The following is a 22,789-nucleotide window of genomic DNA, read 5'->3' as shown; positions in this document are numbered from 1 at the left end:
GGGCATTTGCCAAACCCTCGTGATATGTGGCATTTACTCTTTTGATAACTTCAAATCACTCTTTTTTCATTGAGATATAATTGACATAGAATATTGCACTAATTTCAGGTGTACAATGTACTGATTCAATATCTTGTGTGTAAAAATCTCACTTTTTGGAAACAGATTAGAAAATCAGTTGCATATAACTCCAGTCTCAGTTCGGTCACAAAAGTCATTTACATGTGAAAGTTGCATTAGCCATACAATCATCTGATATGCCAGGGTCAATGCAGGCTAATTATTTGCTTTGCAATTATAAAAAACAATTGTCTTTAAGGAAGTGCAAAATTTCATGAGAGGTTAAGGCATCTTTGAATAGCAATATCCTAAATTGAGATGTCCAGAAGAATTCAGAGTTTGAATTTTGAGTGTGCAAGAACCACTCTCAAATAACCAACCGAGTGCAGTCAGGATGTGCTGACTTACTAAAGACCACTTCTCCCCATCTGTCTACGAGAGAACTGACTAGGAGTGCCTTTGTCTTCGGAGGTCCCGGTCACAGTTGATTGGATCAGGAGGCCCTGAGTCTGGACCAGAAGTACACCTCAAGAATCTGATGCCAGGATAAAACCCGACTCTGAGGGCCCTGGTGCCAGAAGCATGTTTTGCATGTGGGAGGCACACTGCTGTCCCACCCTCTGATGCTTTTAGTCCATGATCTCTGTTTCTACTCCACCTGTTCTTCACATCTCTGAAACCCGACTTCTCTGACTGCTGATCTGCCCTCATTTCACCTCCTGTGGAACCGAAACCCCGTGGTCCACGTGTTTAACCACTGTTTGCTGGTAGGCACTAATCTCTTCTCTTCACCCTTCCATGGCACCTTCCAGGAAGACAAACAGCCAGACATACCCAATATTAAATCCACCTGGCCACCTGCTTTCCCTCTTCCAATACGAGGGCTGTTGAGGGTCAGAAGAAATCCAACATTAAAACAGGGCTCACTCCAGATACAATGTCTCTAATCTCAACTGCAACCTCTGTGAGGCCTGAGAGTTGCATGTTGGGCCCTGAGGCAGGTTGCAGCTCTCAGGGTGGAGAGAGTTCTATAAAGCAGAGGTTCCCCAAATGCCTTGCACTTGGGTCTCAGAAGGAAGCAATGACAGAGTTAATTGGGAAAAATCAACTTTGCCCAAGAATGAATTTGGAAGAATCAACCAAGTTTCCCCTCAAATTAGCCCTCAGTCAATAAATGTGATTGATTGTCTTGGGCATTCATTTTTATTTCATTGATCAAAGTCAATGGACTGTTTTTATTTTTCATTTTCCTTTTCTCCTGAAGTTTGGGGACTTTCTTCATTTAGTATAGGCACTTAGCATATCGATATATGTTTGAACATGCAAGCATATATTGAGCAACTCCTATGTGCCTGATATAATTCCACATCTTGCGCACGGTAAAACATGAGAAAACACATAGCCACAGTCTTCAAATATTTCTAATTCAGGTGGAGGGATAAAACCAGCATAATTAGAACAGTTGGGAAATAGGTATGGGAAAGCTCTGTCATACTGGCAGTAACTGAGGTAGACACCCCACAAATGGGTGAGGTGGGTGTTGTGGGAAAGCCTTCATTAGAACATGAACTGGTGTTGAATGAAGAATGCAGTGTGGATAAGCAGACAGGTGGGAGGACTTTCCACCATATTCTTTCTGTTCTCCTAACTTTGATTTTTCTCCCCTTTTGTGATTTTCAAGTAGATGGCAATAGATGCACACAGCAAGATGGGTATTTGGACTGACATCGAATCCCCAGTCCTGATTTGTCTCCTACAAAATGCTTTCAGAATTCTCATGAAGTTTTTGCATAGGACTCTCTGACCCTAGAATGTCTGGGAATCTGAAAGGGGCTGGACATATCTCCTGAGGGGAGAACAAGTCTTTGGGTTCTCCTGTGACAATTCCCAAACCTATTTCTTTGGGTTTGCGGCCCCTCAGATCCAACCCCCTAGGATTCACCTGCACCTCAGAATGCTCAGCAGAGGATGGGGCAAAACTTGAGAGCCCCTCAGCCCCTCACACTTCTCTGCATCTGGGAGTGGTGCCTGGGCTCGGTCAGACCCCCATGGTCAACAGTGAAGGTGACATCTGAGTGGTTTCTGCAGCAGCATGGACTACCTTGTCTTTGGTTCGGGAGTTATTCTATCTGCTATATTAGAGTAGGCCCCATTAATACAGCTGTATTTTTAAATAAATCTCATCTTAAAATGTATCTATGCATAAAATAAAATCCCATAGTGTGCCTGTATGTTGCAGAAAGGAACTCAAAATAGATTGTTAAAAGCAGCACTGTTCTCCCCAAAGCAGGCTCTGGTGTGGATGCTTGCATGCATGTGTCGGGGAGCATGTATATATACCGTGTTTCTATGTCACATGAATGCAATCTGGGGGAACATGAACTGAAGAGGGAGCCCCAGCCCTGTACTGATGAAAATTACTTTGGTATCATATCACCCCTTCATAAATATGCCAAATAACATTTTATTTTTTCAGCCTCTTGCACTGTCCTGGTCATCAAATAATATTTAGACTTCCACTTTAATCTCTTTAATTTCACTTTTAAAAAAAATCTTACAGAACTCTAAATTTATATTGCAGTACAAAAATGAAAATCAAGAAATTCCAAAAGGACCATGGTGTTAAATAATCAGTAATGAGTTTCTTAATGCTAAAAATAAATGTACAATGTACACTAAGTTCTGTTTTGATATCCAAAGTAATATGAGTAGAAGATTATGTAAGTAGCTCACAGAGATTCTCATCAGGAGATAAAATTAAAGTGTTACCATTTTTTAAGTTTGTGGGTCGACACAAGAAGCTATACACAAAACTAAAAATCACTCTTTAAAAAACAACACAGCCCATAAATCATGGGGGAGAAAAACATAAAGGGGGTTATGAAGGGTTTTAAATATATGTTTCAGGAAAAGGAGGGCACTCCTCTTGGGTTCTTTTTCAAATAAGTGCATGTTTTTACATATGCATTCAAGAGTCATATTTGCCAATATTTGATGAGATCTTGCAAAAAATAAAAAATAAAAACATTGTATGTAGACTGATCCAACAGCTTACATAAGACTTAAGCTTATTGGGTGAAAATTACATTTAGAATAATTTGTCAAACAAATTCCCAAGAACATTAAAACCCCTGCAAGGAAGAAATTAATATCATGCGTTTCAGCATCAGTTAAGAGCCACATAGATCAGAAATTTGTTTTGGTGCCATGAAGGTCTGACTTTGACTTTCAGACAAGATGAGAGTATGAACCACATGATAAGACATAAGCGTGAACAGCTAATTTCTAAGGTTCCATCTGATTATAAATGTAGCACGTTGTAATGAGGGCTCCCCCACCCCCAGCAGCCTGCACAGGGTCTGCAGACATAAGTCAATGGTTGAATGTGTGTAGCATACCTAACAGAGACGGTATCTCCTTTTTTCTATTACTTTCCAAAGACAATGGTAGTCTTTAATTCTTCCTAAAGCATAAATAAAGAGACCATGCTTTTAAATAGGGAGCAAGCAAATTCACAGTTCTATCCACAGCAGTCATGCATCTGACTGCTTCCTGCCATTTGCTTATAAAACAAGCAATTGAACATTTTCACATTCTTAGTGTACTAAAAATTGCATTAACTTCCTTTTCCCTTTTACACATCATTCTAGACATCATGCCTTGAAGAGGGTCTCATTTAACCTCCAAAAAAGGGAGAATATGGAGCATAAAAACTAGATAGGTATGTATTTTATCAGAAAATATTCCAGACTTTTTTAAAAAGGAAACTACCTGGCAAATAGGAACACCAATGAGGATTTATGAATGAAACAGCCTCGCTTTTGAAATTACATAGTGATTAGGGGTTATGCTTGCTTCTAAATCAGACTTTATTCCTTCAGCCAATCAGGTAGTTTAACATCATCCTTTTCAATGTAACTAAAGCTAATAAAGCTGAGTAGTACGAGGTAAAGATATGCAGGGCATTCACACGCTTAGATGTGATGTCTACAGATCCTCAATGCCTAAATGAGTGGCCACCGTCACTGGGACCTGGAAGACAGCAATGAGAAGTGGCTGCTTATTGGGTACAAGGCATCCTTTTATGGTGATGAAAATGTTCTGGAACTAGATACTGGTGACTTGCAAAACATTGTGAATGTAGTAAATGTCACAATTGGTAAATTTTATGATATATGTATTTTACCACAAAAAAAGTAGCAGAGAGGAGTAAGCAGTGAATATTACAATTCTGATACAAAACAAAATAAAGTTTACAAAAACCTGGAGAGGGAAAGTAGGTAGACAATGTGAATGAAATGAGATGGGTCACAGGTTGGTAATTGTTGAAGGTGGGTGACAGGCATCCATGGAGCCTCTTTGCACTATTCTTTTATTTCTGTTAATATATATATATATATATATATATATATATATATATATGCCTAAGCGACTAAATGACCAAACGACTGAACAACCGGTTGACTGTTCGCTATGACACGCACTGACTGCCAGGGGGCAGACGATGCTCAACGCAGGAGCTGTCCCCTGGTGGTCAGTGCACTCCCACAGCAGGAGTGCCACTCAGCTGACCCACCCATCCCAGTGGCCCACCAGCCCAGAGGCAGCCATTCACTCCCTCAGTAGTACTGCAGGTCCAATCTCCGGAGAACAGGCCAGGCACCGACAGACTGGCACTGCCAGCATGATTCCGAAGGTGCCACCAGCCTCCTGGAAGTTGGCCTTGGGCACTGTGGACACTTCCCCTCTCTAGACGCTCCACAAGGAAGAAATGATATAAAAGCTGCTGCCAAGTGGCTCCCAACAACCGGCGAGAACATCAGTGGGACAGATCTGGATCCCAGGCTGGCGAGGGTGTCTCACCGCCCACATAGAGGGCTGATCGCATCTTGCTCCCTCCTCTACCCCCCTTGGGATGGGTGCCAGATGCTGGGCTCACTGCTGGTGAGCGCTGCTGCAGTGGCGCAAGCCTCTCCTGATCAGCAATGACTGGGCGCGAGCCTGTGGCAGGCACAACAGGGCCAGGATGAGTGGGAGCAGCAAGCAGGAGCAGCAGGTAGCATTGGACTGCTGGTTTCAGCCCAATCCCCACAGACCACGTCAAGGGACCCCACCTGTGCATGAATTCGTGCATCGGGCCTCTAGTATCCATAATAAAAACATATATGCACATACTTGTACACAAATTTTACAAATTTTTTCAAGCAATCAGTGAATTTTGTGGATTCTAAATGATGTAATAAATGATCAAGGATAGCTCCTTGAAAAAGGGTTCCCTAGATTATGATCTCAACATACTTTTATGACTGGTGTGATTAACTATTTTTTCCCCATTATATGGTATTATTTGACAATGGCTCAGAATTAAGTTAAAAAGTACAAGATGGTTGGAATAATTGCAAACTGAATGTTCATTTTGGAAATTAGAGTATAAACATAGATGTCTTAAAATTATCCAGAGCTTATCTCAGTGCTTCATAAAGAAAACACTCAATAAATCTTGTTTTCTGAATTAATAAACGTTCCAATATGTGTGCTCAGTCCTAAAACTTCCAGGATTGCTGTGGAAAATTGAGTTTTGGTGAGGAAGGCAATGGACAACCTCTTCAAGTGCTTGAACCCAATTAATTGATTAAAAAACACACAAATTTGTACTTTGAAAAACAACTGACAAATTAGTCAACTCAAAATAAGTTGCTGACCTAATTTGCTTATAGGTAGCAAGTCAATTTGAATGTGTGGGATTAACCAGTTGCTTAGGTATCAGGCAGATATAACCTGTTACCTTAACTTATAATTTAGATTTTAAAGCTGATCAATTAATCTAATTTAGGGATTCTAATGATGTAATACATGATCAAGGTGTGTCTATCTTATATCAACTACTTTTCACATTTAAAGTATATATTTCTGTATTTAGCCTAGCAAATCATTCAAAGATTGGGGTTCTTTATCATGGTTACAATTCCACCCATTTTTTTTCCTCTCTAATCAAGTGTATGACCGACAACAATGCTTTGCCCCTGGTTGTGACACCATATGAGAGTTCAGACTATTACAGGCTTGCAGTACAGAGCTACTGTGGTTCCACATGGGACACAGATCTTGCTCCCTAAAGCCTGTCTGTTCTTCCATCTACCACATAAAAAATGGCCACCGCCTTTCTGGTTCCATCACTTTCTTCTCTTTCCACAGTAACTTCCTAATGGTTTCCTGCACAGTTTGACCCTGGCTCCTACTTTGCCAGAAGCACTGTCCTCTCTCTTCTCCTTCAGGGTTTGCATGGCTGCAGGATGCCCTGGGACTCCCTTTGGTCCTTCAAGATCCAAATCATTTATTTAAGATCACGAGAGCACTAATTTTTTACAAGCTGTTGATAAGCAACAACACAGAATGGACAATTCACACACATAAGTCTAATGGTCCAAATGCTGGAATATTAAGAAAGCAGGACATGCTCTCCTTACAAAGTTTCACTTGAGAGATGACTAGTTGAGGAAATGGCCACAGCCAGCGTGTGCCTGAGGCAGGCACACAGGATGCGATCCATGGGATTGTCTAAGATGCTCCCACCCTGGCCCCTTGGTCCCAGGCAGAGGTGCGGGCATCACTACACTCATCAGCCTCAGTCATGACAAGGATTGCAGCAGACTGAATGGTCAGATCCGTCCTTGTGCGGCACTAAATATTAGACACATCCCTCCAAAGGCTTTCAGAAAGGCTCTTTCCAATTAGCAACAAAGAAAACGTGGCTCACTCACATCAGATTAGAAAAAAAAGGAACTAATGAAGGAAGGCCCTGATGCTGTATCACAGGAAAAGAAGTAAAGACTGTGTTTACTTTTCCTCCCCCTCTCAGCACACCTATTTCCATATACACACGTACACGAAGGCATTGTTAAATATTAGTACAGTGCTTTAGCATAGCTTGCTTAATACTAAAAATAAAATCCCCCCCCTCCATATTTCATTATGGTATAATTTCCTGTCTTGAAGAAAGATGGAAACTTTTACTTGGAAGATATATACTTAGAATTTCCTGTAATACTGAATTAGCTACAGTCAAAATGAACTATTTTACACTGCCATTATTACTCATTTACCAAAAATACTTTGTTCTGCATTTAATATTTTCTTAATACTTTTAACTTTTCAAAGCATTTTCTCATCAAAAATCTCTTCCAGCCTCATCATAGACCCAGAGCCAGGGGAAATCCCTCTATTGTCAAATGTCAGGTGAACAATGTGTGACAGTGAACAGGGACAGAACTGGGATAATAATCCACACCTCCCTACTCTTAGTCCCATACATTTGGGGGAGAAAAACAAATAAAAAATAAATAGAACACTATTCAATTGCACAGATAACCAAATATCTAAGTAGTATTTTTTTTAAGTGACAGAGACAAATGCTATGTGTTTATGATGACTATGTTTGCCTTGACGCTTTAAAAATAGCTCAGTCAAAAGTTACATTAATAATCACATCAAAGACTCCTTTAATGCCATACCTTGACAATGGACATGTCCACACAAAACTATGAGGCTTCATTACATTTCTATTATATGATTATGATGTCAAGGCAAATTTCTGAAAAGCTCTATCCAGCTGTAATTTCCAGGCAGCTTCATTGCATTAAGAAACAAAACAGTCAACATAACATTGTATTAATTTGAGGGTTTGACAGAAAGCCATAAGACAAAGGAATGTGCCAAATCAAGTCAACCTAGAGCTTGGCTTCTCTTCGAGCGGGTAGTATTATCCAAGTTTATGGTTCTACATTTGGAGACCAGTAGGGGATTCAAAAATGGAGCCCAAGAACTTGGGCACAACTGGCTGGAACTAATCAACATGCCGTCCAGGAGGCTCTGGTTCTCAATGTCATGCAGCCCTGCGAGCTACCCTACTATTGAAGCCAGGGTGGCTGGTGCTGGCAGGCTCTCATTCCCGTTCAGCACATTGGTAGTTTTGTGTGTTTTTTTCAACCTGTATATTTATGGGGGTTTTAAATACTATCTTTTCCTGTTTCCCATATGTCAAATTATACATGAACTGATAAAAACAGGCAAAGGCCTTATCATTCTCATCTCCTAAAATAGACTTTCCTCCCTCCTACCTCCTACACTTCATCAAACCCACAGCACTAATTACTAAAATCTAAAACGTTCATCTGACCGAATTGCATTCTGTGTCCATCTTTAAAGACCTCAATTCAATTATCCACACGGATGTGGGCACCCAGAGAAGGAAAAATAAACCCCTGTCTGTATTTTCCATGGGTAGACTCAGCTTTGGGACAGTTCGACATAAAGATGGTTTCCCCCAGAATGTAAGGTACTCTTTCTAAAGCAAGCCTGCACCCTCCTTGCTGGTGCTGGGGTTGAGCTGGGCCCGCATTGCCCCGCAGCAGGCCGCTTCATCAGAGCCCCCTGTGATGCTCAGAACTTGCACTCCAGGGAGTGCTTCCCAGCCTGATGCTGGGAGCAGATTAAAGGATTAAAGCTGTTCTCATTTTCCAACCCAGCCAAATAGACACATAAGCAAGCTGTTAGATCGTCTCAGATGGCACAGGACACCATGGCCATGCTCTGCAGTGCTCTACATAGCACAACAGGAGCATTTGCAAGTGAAATCACAGGGGGAGGCGGAAGGGGGGCCCCCGGAAGACACAGGGCTGAGTAAACTGTCCCATTCCAAGTGCAGATTCCTACTGAAGTGGCCTGGCAAGTCAGAGAGCACTCTGCCAGAACACAGTGAAAATGCTCACAGGAAACAGTGAGGGTGTTGTTTACTGAGAGAAAAGGAGGAAGAGAGAGTGATGGAAGGTCCTCTGCCTCCATTACATCGGAAAAGGTTTGTCGTTCATGTTCTACACAAGAGACTGTCCAAATGAACAAAGGGAATGGAAGGCAGCTGGGTTGTCATAAGAGGGACAAGACAGGAAGCTGTGTTCTGTGATAAAGCCACAGGTCAGGACACCTGCTTTCTGGGGATTCAAAGAGGGGCATCTATTGACCTGGTCTCCCGACCCTTTACCCCTATAATGTCCTGATGGACTTGCCAGTGAAAATGTGCATAGTCTATGGGAACTGGAGAAAGTGTCCATTGCATTACCAACATCGGCAGATTTGGAGAAAAAGGTAAGAACCAACACAATAAAATGTAGAAAAGTAAAGGAAATTTGTGAAACCAGAAACATAAGAAGCATGCCTGCAGCTCACAGTGCTGAATCAATAACCTGAGGAGGAGAGAAAAATAATTACACGCCTTTTTGGAACTAGTTTTATCATCGCTGTGTTAAAAATTTATAATAAAAGCCCAGGTGCACACAGCTCTTCTGCTGAGTGTGGCTTAGAACAGATACACGGAACCTCTTTATTCCTTAGAAGAGTTTCTGTAAAAATAGACGGAAATAGAAAAAACAAAATACTATTTACTAAAAAGACATCTTGTCATTGATTCCTGAGCCCCATGTGAAGAGCTTTTTCAGGCACATAGGTAATATGAGCTCCTAAACAAATCATGTGCATATTTTTAAAAGAAGGAAATTCTATCCACAAAGATGTCATATCAAAATAAATAAATGCAATGTTATTCTATAAATGAAAGAAAGAAGTGTATGTAGTGTTACTGGATAGAATTGTGTCCATCACCCCTAAAGATATATTTAAGTCCTAACTCCCAGTGTCAGTGAATGGCTCTTATTTGGAAACTAGAAGCCCAGTGCACGAATTCATGCATGGGTGGGGTCTGGCCAGCCCGGCCCCAATCTGGGTGGATTAGGGCCGGGCCTGTCAGGAGGAGGAGATGGCTGGGGGGAGGGGCCACAGGCGATTGGCCAGCAAGCCCCACCCCCGATTGAGATGGGGGGGCCCGATTGGGGGTGGGACTGGCTGTGGGGAGGGGCTGTGGCAGTGGGCGGGAGGGGGGGCGATCGGGAGTCAGTGGCTGAGGGAGGGTTCATGAGAGGTTGGCCAGCCAACCCCACCCCCAATTCGTGGAGGGGCAATAAGGGGCATAGCTGGCTGGGGGGAGGGGCTGTAGGCCTATCTGGGTGGTGGGGGCTGCTTGGTGGTGGGGCCAGCCATGGGGAGGGATTGTGGAAGGTGGGCCAGCAGGCCCCGCCCCCAATTGGTGGGAGGGGCGATCAGGGGCGGGGAAAGCCTGGGGGAGGGGCTGCAGGAGTTTGGCCAGCCGGCCCCACCCCCAATCAGGCTGATTCACTGGCCGCAGTGGGCGTCATAGCAACTGGTTGTTCCAATCATTACAGTGTTCCGGTTGCTGGCTTTTTATATAGAGAGAGATTGGGTCTTTGCAAATATCATTAAATGAAGATGAGGTCATACTGGTTGGGATGAGTTCTAACCCATTGATTGGCATTCTAATTTAAAAAGGAAGATTTGGACCCAGAGTGAAGGTGGCCAGGAGGTGATGGAAACAGAGATCATAGAAATGCAGCTAGAAGTGAGGGACACTGAGGACTGCCACTACCACAGGAGCTCAAGAGGCAGGAGGAAGCCTCCCTTGGAGCCTTCAGAGGGTGCATGTCCCATACCTTGATTTTGGAGTTTTAGTCTTCAGAACTGTGAGAATAACTTACTGTTGTTGTTATTATTATTATTATTATTATTGATTTTTTACAGAGTGGAAGAGAGAGGGATAGAGAGTTAGAAACATCGAGGAGAGAGAAGCATCAATCAGCTGCTTCCTGCACACCTCCTACTGGGGATGTGCCCACAACTAAGGTACAAGCCCTTGACCGGAATCGAACCTGGGACCTTTCAGTCTTCAGGCCGACACTCTATCCACTGAGCCAACCCAGTTAGGGCCTTCCTGTTGTTTTAAGCCACGTAGTTTGTGGTAATCTGCTGTGGCAGTCACAGGAAACTAATGCACGACTAAGTCTGCCTAAACTGGATGTTCACCTCTGTAAATTTACTCCATATACACAAAGTATTTAGATTGCAGTGTGTATTTGACTTTATTTTATTTTTTAAAATACATTTTTATTGATTTTTTTACAGAGAGGAAGGGAGAGGAATAGAGCATTGGAAACATCGATAAGAGAGAATCATTGATTGGGTGCCTCCTGCATGCCTCCTACTGGGGATCACATCCACAACCAAAGTACATGCCCTTGACCGGAATTGAACCTGGGACCCTTCAGGCCACTGGGCCAACACTCTATTCACTGAGCCAAACCGGTTAGGACAGTGTGTATGTGATTTTGGACATTTTCTGAATAGTTAAGAACTTGTACGCTAGTGCAAGTAATGGAATGAGTACCTCTTTTCCATGTCAGGTTAGCCCTTGACCTTTCCTCTCTCAAGCACCCTTTCCCACCATTGTGTCCACCCCAAGGTGATACATGCCACCCACTGAGCCACGCCAACAAGGCCTCCTGGGTTAGGCAGGTCAAGGCATGTTCTCATAGTCCTTCTGATAATATCACACTTAGGTGTCTCTGTTTGTCTGTTCAACCTACACAGGGGTGTAATGAATTAAATCTCTCAAAATTCTGGCAAAGTGTAAATCGGTGTTGTTCTGGAAAGTAGTCAGACAAAGCAAAACCCTTAAATGTACACATCATCTTGGGCTCAATGAATTTACACCTAGGAATCTATCTGAAAGAATGCAATGTCTCTGCAAAGATATTCATTTCAGAGCCATTTATTTCACCTGTGCACCCCTGAACCATGGCCTCAGGAAAATGCAAAATGTCCATGCTACCCTCAAAGTCCCCCCTCTATTATCTACTCAGTGCCAAGTTCAGGACTTCACAGAACACGGAAAGCACAGTTGTCTTCCAGCACTGTGGGCTGTTGCCCCCATGAAAGCCCTGGAATAAGAATCTAAACAGGTGACCTGGTGGGATTAGAAAAAGGCCAAGTACTGGGAAAAACAAACACAAATAAAAAACCTCCATAGACAATCCCACCACCTTTTCATAATTATTTTTTAACTAGAGGCCTGGTGCACTAAATCCGTGCACGGGTAGGGACCCTAGGCCTGGCCGGTGATCAGGGCCAATCGGAGCCTCCCAGCTGCTGGCTAGGACCTTCCTTCCCAGGCTGCTGGTCCCTAGCTGGGGCTTTCCTTCATTCCATGCCAACCCCTGGTGGTCAGCACACATCATAGTGAGCAATTGAACTCCGGGTCTCCTGGTTGAACTCCTGAGGGGACACTTTGCATATTAGCCTTTTATATACATAGATGTGTGTTTTTAACTCATATGAAAAGAAAATAAGCTGTGAGACGTAGGAATTTATCATCAGATGGTTGGGACAGGAATGTGGTGGTATTTATCCAGAGCTGCTGGAAATCAGGACTTAGCCTCACTGCAAGCTGTCAAGACCACAGTTATGTCAGAATTCAAGTTTATTTTCTCTAACTCAGCATGGCAACCATGCATGCCTCCAACCCTAGGAGATTAAACTGACCAGTAACTTACAGTTTTCAACTAAAGATATTGTTTTCTTGGAGAGAATAAATAATATGACCATTATTTTGATCTTCTGTGTCCTACATTTCTTTAACATTTCTGATTTTGATGGGGGTAGGGTGTGCTATCAAGTGTGTAAGCTCTTCTAGGATGTGTATTGGGGCAATTGAACCCTCACAGTTTACCCTCTGGAATGATCTTGAAAGGACTTGAGCTTGGAAACTAGCTTCCTCCCATAGATTGGAGGCTGCCAGGATGTGCAGGGTCTGACAGACGAAATACTGGCAGAGATTCTTATAAACAATAGAAAGCTTCTAAATTGCCAAACTCTATTGCCATTCAAATTGGAAGCTTGAAAGACTCTCTGAATGCATGGGAATGAACAGGACTCAGGAAAAGAACTTACCTGTGAACTCTCATCCATCTGCCATTTCAGAAAGATCTTATGCAAAAAGAAGAATATATGTAATGAAAGCTCAGTTAGATTGGGAATGAAAGGGGGAACATGTTTCAAAAATACTGTGAAATATGCTGGGAATCCACTTGGCATTTCTAAAGCTCTCTTTTAACAAGTATGGGGACTCAGGAGGGACATGTGGCCTGCATGCCGCGTCCATGGACGTCATGGTCTGCCTTCTCTTGGGAGGGTGGGCACTAAGCTGCAGTTTACCAGCTTTTCTTCATTCATCACGCGTCTGGTGATATGCCTCGGTCTCCATCCAGCATTAAATCAGAAGCTGAGAAGCCCTCTTCGTTCCTTCATAGGAAAGACCAGCTCCCCGTGGGCATCGCCACCTCCCCATTGCCTGGGTCTGCACTGTCACCATTTGCCCCTGACAATGTGGAGAGAGGGCTCCACCATGGCCCCTGCGCATTCATCTAAAAACACAGAAGTGTTTGGCTTGGGCTTGAATTTATTAGAATTTCTCTGAAAAACAACAACAACAAAAAATAAGTTTTAAATTAGTTCAACCTGTGCTGAATTAGGTCATAATAACAGAACAGTCTCATGGATTTAAACTGTGGTTTGGCCAACATTCTAGACACACAAAGAAAATAAAAAGCCTTTTTTTTCCCCTCAAAGGAAAGTCCTGTTGGAACGTGGTAATCCTCAGTAAAGAGGACAATAAGCTTGTCTGTTGCTTTGTGAAATAAATTCCAATGATATTTTAATCTGAAAATGGCCCCCAAATATGCGCAGTGGTTCACCTCTCTTCTGGTGAGTCTTGAAATATCATGTGGGCTCTTAACTCACTGGTGAAGGGCAGTTCTCATATGTTTTTCATGCAAATTTTAAAGCTGTGTCAATAGATTATTTTAGAAGAAAATAATTCAATTAAATAAATAAGTGTTTAAAATAGTAACCAAAGTTATGACTTGAAGCGACTGGAATGAAACCATTAATCTTAGAATGCCCATGGCTCTCAATCCCACAGCCAATCAACTTGCTACTTGTATAGTGTGGGCCTCCTTCAATTCAACATGCTCCATTAACTGCCTAATTCATATGGTAGTCTACCAGTATTAGATCATTTGATACCTAGGAAAACCTACAATATTAGCAAGATAGATATTACACTCTTTTTATATGCAAAGAAACAGATGCCCAACTAAACCACTCAAGGTCACAGAACTGGTTAGAAAGGTAAACCTGGTAGACTCATAATCTTATTCTTAAAAGTTTGAAACCTTCCACCATATCCCCACTTGGTTAAAATCTTACTCCTAAATATAGGTCAGACTCATCTTGTATCTCCATGAAGACCTGACCTGATTCCACTTCCTCCTCTGTGCTCTGGACTCAGGTCCATGGTCAAGTACAGCAGATGTGAGCAATACATATCGGTAAAATAAAATTGAAACTTTCTTCCCCCTCGTATTCTTGGGTAAATTTATGCTCTGGCTACTGAATGGCATAAAATTGAAAAACCCTGTAGTGAACTCTCCTGTGATCAGAGAAATTGTGAAATCAACATGATTGTTGGAAATGGCCAAGGAATGGTCTATGCCTTTAGTTTTCTATGGAAGAAAACACAATTACAATATAGATATAAGATATATAGATTATTAATTAAAAATGTGTTGATTTTCTTAATCATGATGGGAGCAGACTACCTCCAAAAAAAGGACTAAGAGTATTTAGTACAAATGGCAACTAACAATGGTGAGAAAAGGAAGTTCCTAAAGTGACCATTAAAAAAATATCAATGTTAATACCAGTTAAGTCTCTGACCACATGAAGGAGCAGAAAGCTTGTTATGTAGAGAATAATAATAATAATAATAATATTTATTTATAGGTTACTATTACACACTCAGCAAAGCATTTATCTGTTATCTCCACTGAATCTTCTTAATAACCATCTGTTACATGCATTTGCTCCATTCTACAGATGGGGAAACTGAGGACTAGGTAATTTATATAACTTTGCTAATGTCACAAAACTGACAGTAAGAGGATTTGAAACTAATTCTGTCTAATCCAAAGCTTATGTTTTCAAGCCTAATCTTTGTGGGTGCTTATGGTAGAAACAGTGATTTAAGAGTTGTGCAGAGAATTTCACACCAGATTTTCCCCCACAATATTTGTGACAGTCTTGAATCTTCATTATTCATTATTTATAGGGTGGGGCAAAACTTATGTGTATGGAAAATAACACAATAATCTATGATAATAAAAGCATAATATGCTAATTAGACTGGACAGCCAAACATCATTCCAGACATCATTCCAGACGTCCTTCTGGATGAAGCCACAGCGGTGGGGGCCAAGGCAGAGGCGGTTAGGGGCGACCAGGTAGGCAGGCAAGTGGTTAGGGGCATCAGGCAGGCAGAGTGGTTAGGGGCAATCAGGCAGGCAGGTGATCAGTTAGGGGTGATGAGGCAGGCAGGCAAGTGGTTAGGGGTGATCAGGTAGGCAGGCAGAGTGGTTAGGGGTGATCTGGCAGGCAGGCAGGTGAGCAGTTAGGAGCCAGCGGTCCCGGATTGTGAGAGGGATCCAGGATTGCCATAGGGTGCAGGCTGTGCTGAGGGACCCCCCTTCCCTCCCTCCCCTCCCATGCATGAATTTCATGCACCGAGCCTCTAGTTGATAAATAATAATACAAGAATAAACTGTTTCATGTACTCACAATTACAAGCCTACTTTGCCCCACCTCATATTTATTTGCCTTAAGTTTTTTTCCCTATGTGAAAAAAATGCCTCAGGAAGATGGAATAAATTAGTCCCCACATGTTTTTGTGTGAGTTAATTTCTCAGTGGGCTGTGGTTGGGGAAATCAGAGACCAAACTCATGGGACTCCAAGAGGCTAACTACAGGGTTGTCGAGGGGTAAGAAGCTGTGGGAGGAAAGTATTTAAAAGATTGTAGGAAGGAAAATGGAAGCTAAACATCACCGTTCACCTCAGGCAAGATGGGCTGGCATTCTGTAGAAACAGTCTCAATAGCTTTACACTATGTATTTCTATTGTCGCCTCACATTATATTCTTTCCATGAGTTGCGAGGTGGGGCTGTGCTCAGTTTCGTCCCTCACTGTCAGATTCTGGTTGACAGAGTAGCCCCAATCTCAAACACTTCCACCCACCAAGGGAGAGGGGAAAGAACTATGTGGGTGGCACACAGGCAACTGAATGCTCCAGCCTAGCAGTGACACACAGCGCCCTGTTCACACCACATTGACCAGAACTAACTGTGGGATGACACCCAATCACCAGGGCAGGAAGTGCCAACCTACTGTGTGCATAGACGGGGAGCCAACAGTGAATGTCTTGATATTTACCTTCTTTCCATGTGTCCCCACTTTGGCATCACTTCCACTTGGTCTTTCCAAATGTATTTCTGTTCATTGCCCCACTCACTGTCCATTGCTTCCCCAAACTATTATATTTTCAGGTCAGCTTCTCTTCCATCACAGAACCAAAGCAAGTACAGGCGTATCTTTTAAACATGTTTGGGATGAGAAGCAGCATGGCTAATGATGGGTCCCATATTTCTGATGGGAGGGTTCGTCATCTTTGTCAAAGAGAGTGTCTCATCTCTACTTCAATTAGATTATTTTCTTGTGCATTATTTTATCAGAGGCATGGTATGAGACCTTAAAAGCATGAATATCTGACTGATGTGAATAATTCATATCATTGTAATTTTCTAGGAATATTATGATAGCCAAGAGGAAAGAGAAATTCATTTGTATGCTATGAGATCTTTGGAAATCAAACTTTACATTAAAAATAAACTTTATTGCCAGGAGTCAGTATTCCTTACCTCACTGAGTGTCCATCAGGACTGTGGCAGAAGTGGACCCTCCTGGCACAGGGAGAGCTGGCCTGTTGTAGAGGAGGTGGCATAGGTGTCCTCCTAGGACTATCCTCATGGTCATGGTCACTAGAATTGATGAGCTGAACACCCAGTGTTGGGGACAGAATTGTGGTTCTCCCCCCCCTAAAAAAAAGGTATTTTGGTTCTAAGCCCAACCCTTAAAATGTGACCTTATTTGGAAATAGGTCACTACAGATGTCATTAGTTAAGATGAGGATGTCCCATAATCCAATAGGACTAGACACCTTAAAAGAAGACAGACACAAGGAGAGGATGGCCATGTGACGGGATGTGACACAGGTATGGGCTGAGGCTTGCCACAGATTCTGCAGCACCGGAAACTAGGAAGCAAGGATTCTCTCCTGGGATTTCACAGGGCTCATGGACCTCATGACACTTGATGGCCAACTCCTAACCTCCTGAATTGAGAGAGACTAGATTCCTGATGTTTGAAGCCGCCCAGTTTGTGGTAATGTGTTAAAGTAGCCCTAGAAATGAACATGCCCAGAACACGACAGTTAAGAACTTTGATAACACAGTACATGAATTCAGATGCATGACAGTGTAAACACAGAACTGGACAATATTATTTTTCTGAACTTAATTTTGTCTTTGAGTGTATGATTTCTCCGCCTTTAATCAATTAAATTATGTGTTGCTCCTGCCTGACTTTTTTCCTCCTAAAGAAAGTATATTTATTGTGCTTGTAGTGTTGGGTGGTAGTAAAAAGGGCTGTAAATAGGAAGCAGATGATAAGCAAACAAAGAAACATAAGGAGACAAACATTATTGGAACTAGCTCCACCCCTATGACTACTGCATGTCACTGTAGAAATTCAAGAGGACCAAAGCATTGGGGACAAAACACAGCATCCTGGCACAGGCACGAATTCCAGCAAGCTCTGCAGTCCACAGGTTACCATTGACCTCCGTCCCTCTTAATTCCAAGTATATTCCCTCTAGGAGAAGAAGGAAACAGGCCAGCACCTGCAACAGAGCTCGCAAGGCGGATCCTCTCTCCTGGTACACACAGACAATGGGGAAAAATGCAAGGCACGTGAATATCATGATCTCCCAATAAAAAATGGAAGAGGAGATGTAAAAGGGGAAGCTCTGCCAGGGAGCCCAAGGAGATATGGGCACCATCGTACATTTTCTGCATGGGAGGCAGGAGCAGAAGCAGAAGAAAGAAGAAGCATCTTCCAGGCCAACGTCAGAAGCCCAAACAGGTGTTAACGCGCCATACACACTGCATGGTGGGGAATATAAGTAAACACAGTATCAGAAGGAGATATGTGGATGTCAAAAGTAGAAAATTACAGTGTACCTACATGCTCAACTAGGAACTCAATTTATTTCTGCATTAAAAAAATAATCTGGCCCTAACCAGTTTGGCTCAGTGGATAGAGCGTTGGCCTGCGGACTGAAGGGTCCCAGGTTCGATTCCGGTCAAGGGCATGTACCTTGGTTGCGGGCACATCCCCAGTAGGGGGTGTGCAGGAGGCAGCTGATTGATGTTTCTCTCTCATCGATGTTTCTGACTCTCTGTCCCTCTCCCTTCCTCTCTGTGAAAAATCAACAAAATTTATTTTTTTTTAAAAAGAATCTGATAATAAAGTTTTGACTTACATTCAGAATATGATGTTCTGTTCTTTGCCCTCACTTCTTGATCTCCAGTTCTGTCCTCTTTTTCACACAGAACTCCTTAGGACATAGTGTATTAATTCTGGGCAATTCTTCCTGTTGGAGCCCCAAGCAGGACCATGGGATCCCTGGGACTGAAGGAGGGCCCTCTTCCTGAAGAAGAGACCCCAGAGTCCAACCATTGGCTAGCTCCATCTTTTTTTCCCCAGCTCTTGACCCTCTGTGCCTGGTGGTGCTCATCCGGCATCTCAAAGTTTTCTTCACTGGATACCAGAGTTCACAGCAAACAAATGAAAGAAAGACAGACTTCTTGTGCCTGTGATTTTGTCTGAATTCATGCTGATCCTCTGGGCTATTCCTTAGTCAGCTGACACCCTCTGTTCTGGGGCACCCACTACCTCTCACTATATCAGCCCTTTTATTAAACTGAGTGCCAGACAAGCGGACACATGCCGGATGAAGCCTTCTAATTGACTGGTTTGGAGAATTTGAGATGTAAGCTGTGATGAACACTTCAGCACAAACCCTCCCTTCCTTCCCTGTCTCCCACAGACGTGGTGGGGGTCTGACGTCTGCTCACCAGTTACCTACAAAACCTTGCTGATAACAATTAATGCCCATCCAAACAGATAGCAGCTCTTCACAGTGCAAAAATGAAAAAGAAAAGAGGAAAGACCTTCCTGAAAATAAGAAAGGACCTTTTTTTCTTGTTTTATTTTTAACCTGATGTGTTGCATCGTACTGAATGTCACCAGATTGTCATTAATGTCACTTTCCTTCATGTTCCATATGTGATGTGACATATAATCTGACTAATGAAACCCGATGAACAATATGTCAACATAAAGAAGCACGCTGGGTCACAAATATGCTTCGAGAACATTAAATTGCAAGGAAATGCACATCGAACGTGTTTTCCATAGGAATAAAATTGAGTAGCATAGTTAACATATCACATTTAGGTATAATACCGTAGGGACCAAAAGAACCAACATACATTGTTGAATGACCTATAAAATGCGCATTATCAACACATGTTGATAGCACAAACAGGCAGACGAATACAAACCAGGGACAGGACGGATCGTGACAGGAAATGAGGCTTTCTCTGAGAAGGAAAGCAGTGTGGAAACGAACAAAGCCACATTAATAAGAAGTGTTAAAAATACAAGAGTCCCCCATTATTTTCACTGAAGCATTATCTTAGTACTGCTTCCTAACATGCTTTTGTTCTTACCCACTAACATTGTGTATACCGTGTTATGTGAAACCTTGGCTCCTGGGGAATGAACTCTGGGCTCTAGGCTTGGCCTCATGGGCCCTGCCCTAGCCTGCACTGACCACCCCATGGTTGTCCTCTTCTGACCCAGGGCCAGTGACCTTCAGGACAGAGACCTGAAGTTGTCTCCACTGTAGTGATGCAATTCACCTCCATAGGATCTACTGGAGAGGGTCAAATTTGCTCTTTTAGGGCCTAGAGCTTTGTCATCGTTTCACCCTTCAATTTCCCAGGGCTAGAAGTCAAAGTCCTCTCCCTCTTTCTCTCTTCTGCTCTCTCTCCCTCTCTCTTTTTCTTTTTCCCTTTTTTCAGCTTCTCCTTTTCTCTCCCTCCTTTTCCCAAGTTTCTCCCTCTGTTTTCTCACCACTCTTCTAAGTAAGTTGTTTTCAAATGATCACTGACTCCCTAGTACTCAGATCCACTGTCCAAGCTTTCATCCTTCAGTGATGTTCAACAATCCCTAATTCTTAAACATTCCTCTCTTCCTGGCTTTGATGATATGCACACACCTCCTTTTACTCCTTCCTTGCCATTTCTTTTATTTCTTCCCACTTGATGAGTTTATATATTTAACAAGAACCAGACATCGACCCTCTTTCCCTTGTTTGTAAATCCCTCATTTACTCTGCAGCATTAAATATCCCCTCTACGGGTGATATCACACGTGTAGACCTCCTGCCAACATCTCTCTCCATGTTCCTGACCACAGAGTAATCCTTACTATTTCACTCAAACATCTGCACCTTCTGCTATCCACTAGGACTAGGTACATGTCCACTGCTCTCCCCACCTTCAACAGGGAGTGGTCAATGGTGAACACTTTGCCCACATTGCAGTTCAGACATTGCCAATGCTTCATTCATTCATCCATTTGTTCATTCATTCAACCACCTTTGGTTATTGGTAATGTCCTGAGCTAGGTGGTGGGAAACATTGTAAATGACCATAGCACTTGACTCTATGACCATGCAATGGTATTATATGGGAGGAATCTAACATGATGTTGGAGGAGTCAAGGACAGCATCCCAGAAAAAGCAACTTGTAAAATTAGTTAAAACATTTGTTGTAATTATCCAGGAAGTAACTGCATAAACCAAGGCTGAGGGGGAGAGAGAGAGAGAGAGAGAGAGAGACTTTCCATGAATGGCAGGTCCATTTGGCTAGGGCTTAGGAAAGCAAACTTAACTGGTGAGCTTAGAGGTCAGATTATTTCAGCTCCTAAACCACACCGAAGGGTATTAATTGGAGAATGTCATAATGTGACTTACCTCTTACATACGTCACTCTGGACAAGTTGTTGGAGTTGGCTGAGACAGGAAACATGAAGGCCACGCAAGTGCTGTGAGAGTCACCCAGGTGTGTGATGGTGGTTTCTTTCTGAACTAAGAATGTGGCAATAGGAATAAAAAGAAACTGACAGATGCAAGATATATTAAGAAGGCAAAACAGCCATACTTTTCTATGAGGAAATGGTAGTCAAGCCAAATACAGTGGGAACACCCACAGTCCTGGTTGAACAATTAGAGGGATGATAATGCCACGGATGAGGATAATATAGTAAGAGGAGAGTTTGGGGAGGAGATGATGACAGATCCTTCCCAGTGTTTTAGTACTTTATGCCTATGCCTTCTCTCCTATGAGACTCTGAGCAGTGTGATGGGAGGGCACTTGTTTTCTTCAGATGGGGACTCATTGTTGCCAGCACAGTGACTCTCCTAACAGAGATCTGGCAATGGAAGTGAGCCCAGCTAAAAGGGGAGCTAGTGGTCGGGGAGCCATGTCCTAGTTTTCTCATCTTGGAGGGATTTTTCAACTTTTTACTTTATCAAAATAACAGAAGGATTTGTCTTAGTTTGTCCAGGCCATTGTAAGAAAATACTGCAAACTGGATGGCTTATAAACAGCAAAACTTTATTTCTTACAGTCTGCAGGCTGGGAGTCTGAGATTAGGGAGCCAGGATGGTTACGAAGGTCCATTGTCCAGGTTGCAGACTTCTCCCTGTGTCCTCACATGACAGAGGGGAGGAGGGAGCCCTCTGAGGTACTTTTTATAAGGACATTAATTCCATTTGTGAGGGCTCCACCTTCATGACCTAATCGCTTCCCAAAGAAACTACATTCAATACCATCATCTGGAGGGTTATAATTTTAACAAATGAATTGGAGTGAGGGCAAACAAACCCTCAGACCATAGCAGGATTTATTGAGAATAACTGAACCCATTAGTGGAATATTTATACATAAGATATCATTATTATTATTATTATTATTATTTACAACAAACTACAAAAGCCATGCAGTGGTATTCTAATATTATTCTCCCATGCAGTAATTGTAGGAACCCTAAGCCATCATGGCTAAGACCATGAGTCTATCCCATCCCAATCAGAATCTTTAATTGCCACACCTTGGCCAGTACCCTTAAGGCATCCTAGTCCTACTTCTGGCCCTGGACTTAGACTTTCCTCTTGCCCTTGGCTAATGGCTGTGGTCTCTATACTGTGAACATTCAGAGTTCCCTGTAAGCACAGTCTCCACAGACATTTCCTTCCCTTCCCTCCATCTAGTCAGCCCTGACGCTCTACCCCTCAGCATTTGGTTCTACTTATTCTCCCTGCTTTGTTTTCCCCCAGAATCTATGTAATGTGGTCACAAGAGCAACGTTTTTAAATCTCTTTTGTTGGGAGGAATTAATCCCTGCTCACCATCTGCCTGGGCAAAACCATAACAATTCTTATGTGACTCTCAGGGACAACTCCTTGGCGGTGGCAGATATTAAAGATATTATCATTGAATGTGTACTAATGGTCAATAGGTATAGGATACATTTGCATGTGTTGGAAAGAGAATGAATATTTGTTGAATGAATTAATGATCAAATAAATGAGTACATCTAAGCAATTTCATCTGACTCTAACCAGAACTAAGATATTTCTAAACCCATCAAAAAAAAATAAGTGTAGCCCTAACCGGTTTGGCTCAGTGGATAGAACATCGGACTGCAGACCAAAGGGTCCTGGGTTTGATTCCAGTCAAGGGCACATA

Source organism: Myotis yumanensis, unplaced genomic scaffold, assembly GCF_028538775.1.
Source record: "Myotis yumanensis isolate MYYU_CA2020_CCGP unplaced genomic scaffold, mMyoYum1.0.hap1 SCAF_7, whole genome shotgun sequence".
Lineage (NCBI taxonomy): Eukaryota > Metazoa > Chordata > Mammalia > Chiroptera > Vespertilionidae > Myotis > Myotis yumanensis.
This window is presented reverse-complemented; position numbering follows the sequence as displayed.